Here is a 7,036-nt window from a genome sequence, read left to right as displayed (position 1 = left end):
AGGCGGACAGGAGAAGCGGGGGCGACGCAGGGAAGCAAGTGCCAGGCTGGGAGGGATGGCGAGGGCCGCTGGGGTCATGGATGGGCCCGAGGAGGATGGACGGCTTCTGGTGCAGACCGACAGTCAGGCTATGGAACAAGGAGCTGGCTGGCGGGAGCCACAGGCTGACTGGAGGGAGGCGCGCAGAGGGGCAGGCCTGGCACGGAGAGAGGGATGGGGACTCTCCGAGGCAGGAAGAAAAGAGAAGACCCCACTGAACAGGGAGGGCGGAAGGGCTGCCGGCCTGCTCGCCCAGCGTCAGTTCTGAGAGTGACAGCGCACAGAGCGGGACTCGGAACGGGAGAGAGGGGAGGGGAAGGGGCGGGGACAGACACGGGCAGGAGCCCACCAAGGCCCGGAGCGGGCGGCCAGGATGTGTTCGTGCCAGCCCCAGGGTGAAGCAGGCCCCGGTAAATGAGTCTCCTTTCTGTATCTTGTCCCGTGTCCTCTTCCTTTCTGGCCCAACAGGGTCAGCGCTGGGTGGTTTCCAAGAGCCAGAGAGGATGTCCTTTCCGGACAGTTGTGCGCTACGCCACGCCACAGCAGCCGGCGCGGGGCTGCACATCCAACAGCGGTCCCGTGAGATTATTACGGAGTTGAAGGTTCCCATCACCTCATGACATCACAGCACAACACATGACTCGTGCGTTTGTGGCAGCGAGGGTGTAGATAAACCTCCTTCACTGCCAGCCCTGAAAATGTATAGTTCATGCAGTTATGTGCAAAATAGGATATGCGGTAATGAGTGATTATGTTACTGGCATATGTAGATACTGTACGATAGTTTTATCTTTATTTTAAGAGTATACATCTACTCAAAAAAATCCTACGAGGGCCAGGGATTTAGCTCAGTGGTGCTGCCGCCTGCCTCGCAAGGTCCCGAGTTTGATCCGTAATACCAAAAACAAACAAACAAATCCTGTGAAAGAGTCTGCTGTGTGCTCCGGCAGCAGAGCCGTACAGCTTGTGTTTACGGTGTCTCTAGATTGCATCAAAAGAGACCATGTACAGTGACTGACCTACAACACCCGCGTCTTGAAAATACATTCTGTGTTGGGTCCCATAGCACAGCACCCATTCCTCAGAATGTATTCCTGCTGTGAAGGGATGCATGACCCTCCTTCTGAATTTTTAAACATTAATTTGCTGTGCCAGGGGAGGAACCCAGGGACTTGCACATGCTAGACAAGTGTTCCAAACTGAGCTGCATCCCCAGCCCAACACTTCAAAATATTAACTTCTGTTCCCCATCTCCTCGCCATCCTTCTACCCCCAACCTCACAAACAGACATTGTCTTTACTTTTTCTCACTCTCTGGGATTGGGGAAAACTGTAGCCTGCGCAGGAAAGAGCTTGGCACATGTTCAAAAGTCCTCCCGGAGGTGGGGGCGATCGGTGACCTGGGCTGTGGTGACATTCCACAGGGCGTAAGCTCGCTGTTCTCCGTGCTGTTCAAACGATGACAATACACAAAGGCTGCGTTCGCATCAGCGCCTCTATCTGTGGGTGCTAGGACGTCACGAGGGGCAGATCCATTTGTGGGAAATGAAGGGCAGATGAGGGGTGGAGAGGAGGCAGCCAAGGCCAGGGCCTGAGATCAGGCGCCAGGACGCAGGATGGGCGCAGGGAGAGGTCTCTGGCATCTTGACGGATGCTTGCCAAGTAGGGCCTTTGCAACGCAGCCAAGGGAAAGCGAGAATTAGGGTGCTAAGTGTGGCAGCTAGGACAGGAGACCCTCGTACTTTCCAAGGACATCTGAAGGCATGGGGTGATCTGAATTAAAAGCCTAAACGGGCAGAGAGAATTCCCAGGGATGTTGCCTGCCTTTTCCCAGCAGAGGGTGAGATGTGTGGCTGTCTGAACGGAAACCAGGGTACAGCAAAGCTTCTACAACTTCAGGTTTTCTGAGTCTTGTTCCTCTCCGTGGTGTTATGAATGATTAATGAGGCGTTTGAATTGGAAACATTGTCCAGTGATGACAAGGAAGTTGTGTACTGAGCATGACATGGATCAGGCTTTCTGCTTGAGCTTTCCAACGCATTGCTTGGTGCAGTTTAACCTAGTTTGACCGTGACTGGTTGCATCCCACAGCTTCTCCGATTACCTGTCGTCTACCTAGAACTTTGGAGCCCGGGTCCGTGTCCTCTAGGAGGTGGAGGGAGGAGACTTGGCATCCCCGCCAGTCATCTTTCCAGTCAGCGCCATGACCCTCGCTGCCGACTGACTCTCTGGGAAAGAGGCTGAGGGGATCACCACCCCTGTCTCCCTCCCCGCCACACAGCCAAGGTGTGGCTCAGCGAACCTCCCTCACATTCCCTCTCTAGCTCAGGAGCTGTTCCTCAGGCCTCGGCCAGTTCCGCCCTGGGATGAGCTGTGGCCATAGCTCCACGAGGGCAGGGACCTGGCCTGTTTTATACCCAGTCAGCCATGCCCAGAACAGTGCCTGGGACATAGTAGGCATGTGGACAGTATCTGCTGAATGAGCATCTCACCCTTCCCTCCCTCGCACGGTCAGAACCCTTTCCTAGCAAGCCTGCAACTCTCTGCCCTTGCACCTGCTCCCAGCAGGAGGGCAGAACCAGGTGCAAAGGTTAGGGTCCCAGCTTTCCTGGCTCAGCTTCCGTGGAATCCTGGCTCCCCACGCTGCTGTGGAAATACCAACATGTCCCTTTCTCTGATGCAGCAGAGTTGGGCTGAGAGGAGGATTCTTTTTGTGTGTGTGTGCAAACTCCAGACCTGGTCACGAGAGGCTGGACGTCACATCAGAATACAGAGCTGTAGGGAGAAGGCAGAGAGGCAGGCAGGATACTTGGTAAGGCAAAGAGGGAGGGAGGTGAGAGAAGAGGAAGGCTTCGCAGGACTCCTGCCCCCTTCAGCAGGGGTTCAAGTCTAGTGAACAGATGCTTCCTCCCTGCCCTGCACAACAGTTAGCGATGGCAGGGCTGGGGTGGGCTCCACCTCCCTCCTGCAGCTCAGTCACCCACGGAGACTGCCAACTTCATCATCCCCGCTTAGGTCAGGTTTGTGAAGCACATGGAACCTCTGAGTCCCAGGGTCACCGGAGAGGAAGATCCCACCAGAGGCCAGGGTGCCATGGCTCTGTCACTCCTGACTGGTGAGGCAGGGAGACCAGTTCCCTCCCGTCTGGCTGCCCTTCCCAGGCAGGTTTCGACTCAAGCAAAGTTAAGCATGTTGCACTGTGGGGAAGTGAGCACCCTCCTGTGATCCTCTGGGCCCTAGGCACTTGCACAGAATGGCCTTTGGGTCCCATGCCAGCCCCATGGGCAGAGGCCAGGGACTAGGCTGGCAGCTATCCCTCCACTGACGGCGGGCCTGGACTGTCCCCTGTCCCCAGGGACCTGTGATCAGCTCTCTCACCTGATACCCCAGCACTGTCGTCTCAGAAGGAACACCAGTGTGGACTTGGCTCTGTTTATGTGCCATGCATTTCATACCAAAGCTCAAGGAACTATCTGAGCCCTGTAGTTTCCCTGTTCAGTATCAGCCTCTGCCCTGGGTCTCTGGGTCACCGGTCAGTCCAGCTCAGAGGAGCTCCAGGCTGGGAAGCTCCCCCGGATGCTGGGAAGGGAGCTGGATGCTTCTTCATTAGCTCTGTCTGTGCCCTGAAAAGCTCCCCACGAGGGCCAGAAACTGGGAGTTGCTCTGCCTGTTTGGAACTTTTGCCCCCACTGCTGCCCCCGAGCTTCCTCCTTCCGGGGGGGGCTCCCTCTGGGTCTTTCTTGCACCTCCCTTCTCGGTACTTAACAGGGCCTGGAAGGGCATCCTGCCAACAGATGGCCAAGAGGCAGAGCAGGCAGCCGTGGCAGTGGCAGTGCCAGCAAAAGGACAAGCGATTAAAACAAAATGATTCATCTCGGGAATGAGTGCAAATCGCTTTCCATTTACAGGAATCAAGGCTGGGCTCCAAACAGCCTTTCTGGGCTCACTGGGGAGACAGCGTCTGGGCCACTGACCATTAAGTAATGAGCTCCTCTGAACGCTCCCTGATGACTTGTGGAGGGGATCTGGGGGCAAGGTGGGCAGGAGAGCCACAGAGACACCTCGGCTCAGCTCGGCTGGAACCCAGGGAAGAGCAGAGCTCCTGCAAGTGGAGTACCCAGAGGTCTGGAGTGGCCCTGGGCACCCTTGTCAATGGAGACTTTCAGAAACAATCAGGCTGGGGCTGCCTAACCAGGGATTCCAGAATCCACAGGCGAGTTACAGCGCTTGTGCAGGGTGCCAGCCGCAGTGCCACAGTGGGCAGTTGGCAAAGACCAAGACATGGACCTTGTCCGATGGGACAGGGCTGGGTGGGTGGTCCGCTGATCAACAGAGGAGAGCCAAGAGCAAAGATCTGCTATGGAGACACACAGAGGCCACAGGGGGCTGAAGTGAGCCGAGGCCAGGACTATCTGGTGGGGTGGTGGCTAGGAGGGCACACAGGGGCTCTCGTACCAGGTTCTGAAAATGACTGTGTTCTCCCAGTGGATGGGTGCTTGGGCAGCAGAGTAAAGTTGGAAATGAATCCAGCCAGAGCGATGAGCCTGAGGAAAGAACACAGGAAAAAGCCTGTTTGAAAAGTGCTAGAAGCCAGACATGGTGGTATAAGCCTGTTGTCCCAGCTACTCTGAAGGCTGAGGCAGGAGGATTCTAAGTTTGAGGCCAGCCTGGGCAATTTAGAAAGACTCGGTCTCAAAATAAAATTAAAAGGGCTGGGGAGGTAGGTCAGCAGTAGAAGGCTAGCTTAGCCTGCACAAGGCCCTGGGTGCAATCCTGGGTAACAACACTGACAACAAAAAAGGGCCAGAATTCACACAGCCTACTGCGGCTGAGTTGGGGAGGGCTCGCAGCACGAGAGAAGCCAGGGTTCAGGAGCCTAGGAATGTCACGCTAAGGAAATTTTATGAAAGCTGGTGAGGTCAGGTTGCATTTTTAGTCAAATTCCCCTCACTCTGGGTATTTTCAATCCTATTCCATCAGTGAAGCCCACTGCAGTCTAAAAGAAGAATCTGAAATCTGAAACATGTGTATCCAATTGTTAGCATTTATTTTAAAGGGCAATAGATAAATGACTATGTTATTTTATTTTCTGTACTTTTAAGCTTTTAAATTTCAGAATTGACTCTGAGTTTTCATGTATCTACATAATGGAGGTTTATGTAATGTTGAAATGAAGATAAAATGCCTCTGATATATTTTTAAAATGGAGAACAAACAGCATGTATAGCATGATTCTGGTTTTGTGACAACAATAAAATAAATCTGGAGGCCAGATGTGGTGGCACATGCCTGTCATCCCAGCACTCGGGAGGCTGAGGCAGGAGGATCACAGTGAGTTCGAGACCAACCTGGGCTACATAATGAGTTCCAGGTCAGTCTCAACTACATAGTGAGACCCTGTCTCACCTCCCCGCCAAAAAAATCTGTTAAGAAATATACCGAACCACTAAAATGACGATGATGCTCTTGAGGAGTGAGATTTGGACATGGACACTGAGAATGAGTGCGCTTTTCCATTGTGCATTCTCTGCCTTTTGGAATTATATGAATCTCAATGATTTTGTACTATTGTACAACAACAGCTCTCCTGGTATGGTGGCACAAGCCAGTAATCCTAGCTACTTGAAAGACTGAGGCAGGAGCTTGATCCCAGGAGTTTAAAGCCACAAAGGGCAACACAGGCAGGCCCCACCTTCTCAAGAAAACCCCACATTTTAAGGATAACTTTAATTGTATTCTTTGTTGTTATTGGTGGTGGCGGTTTTGGCTTTTTGACACGGAGTCTCACAGTGTAGTCCAGGCTGGCCTGAAACTTGTGGCAATCCTCTTGCTTCAGCTTCCTGAGTGCTGGGATTACAGGAGTGGTGCTGGGACTCATACCCAGGGCCTTGGATCTGCTGTGTAAGTGCTCTACATGTGAACTACATCTCCAGCCTTGGGGTTACTTTGTCACAGAAAAGTTGTGAGAAGCGTAAAGGAATGTGCTCTGCCTGGACTCATGGTTTGCTAATAGCTTGCTCCCGCAGCATATATTCTTACAAAGATCATCCATTACCTCCGCTTGCAATGCTCAGGGGCCACTTTTCAGTCTTTATCTCTCTTGACCTCTGAACGGCTGGAGAGCCTGCTGCCCCTTCCTTCCATCTCAGTCCCTTGGCCTGTGTGGCCTGAGCCTCTCTGCAGCTCGGATTTTTCCTTAACTTCCTCCTGACAGTCCTCCCTTCTCACCACCCCTCTGGGTGCTGGGGTGGGCGCACGGCATGGCTGTGTGTATTTTCTTTGTTTTTTGGTACTGGGGATTGAACTCAGGTCCTTGTGCTTACGAGTCAGGCAGCAGAACCACTGAGCTACATCCCCAGCCCCATGTGTGCATTTTCTCTTGGGTAATGTGTGTCTACTTCCATGTACCACAACTGCTCTCTTCGCTGATGGGGTCCAGATCTGGGTCTCAGCTGCCCTTTCTGCCTTTAGTCTTGGAGGCCTATATCCGAGCCCCTATTAGACACATGCCCTTGGCGATCTATACACATTCCAGATTCACCGTGCATCAAAAGGGCTGTCATCCTCCCTCCCCTGTGCTCCCAGGGCTGCTTCCCGGGCCTCTGCCTCAGATAATGGCACACATCCTTCACTCTGACAATGGCGATCAGCTAGCCTCTAACAGACCTCCCCGACCGCAGCCTTCCTCCACATACACCCATCTCTCACGACGGTCAGTGCGGCATTCCTGACACAAATCCCACCGTGCCACGCCCCGAGCACACCCGCCAAGGTTCCTCATCACCCTCCGTCACAGCGCCCCGACTCCCCAGCGCATCTTGGGTCCCTGCCTGCCTTTGTACCCTGCTCCAGGAGGGCCCAGATCACCACACATCTGCTCATGCCGCTTTCTCTACTGGAACCTCGCTCTTCCCCTGGCAAACTCGTCCTTTACCGCAGAACTCAGGGGACACCTCTTGAAATGAAAAGGAAAAAAAAAAAAAAAAAAAAAAAAAAA

The 7,036-nt window shown here is 53.5% G+C and overlaps 1 long non-coding RNA gene across 4 annotated transcripts in view; it reads right to left on the bottom strand.

Annotated features, from left to right (window-relative positions):
* Nucleotides 1-921: 921 nt before the first annotated feature.
* The window catches only part of LOC104876817, a 19,270-nt gene continuing 13,155 nt past the window's right edge, over nt 922-7,036 (bottom strand). For all 4 annotated transcript variants that reach the window (XR_784421.1, XR_784422.1, XR_784420.1 and 1 more), the window contains 2 exons: nt 4,495-4,583; nt 922-2,814 (listed from right to left, as the gene is read on the bottom strand). This is a non-coding gene — a long non-coding RNA (uncharacterized LOC104876817). The remainder of the gene's footprint in view (nt 2,815-4,494; nt 4,584-7,036) is intronic.

Source organism: Fukomys damarensis, unplaced genomic scaffold (assembly GCF_012274545.1).
Source record: "Fukomys damarensis isolate Sample0158 unplaced genomic scaffold, DMR_v1.0_HiC HiC_scaffold_11, whole genome shotgun sequence".
Lineage (NCBI taxonomy): Eukaryota > Metazoa > Chordata > Mammalia > Rodentia > Bathyergidae > Fukomys > Fukomys damarensis.
Note: the sequence above shows the minus strand (reverse complement) of the source record. Positions and strands in the feature narration are given on the sequence as shown.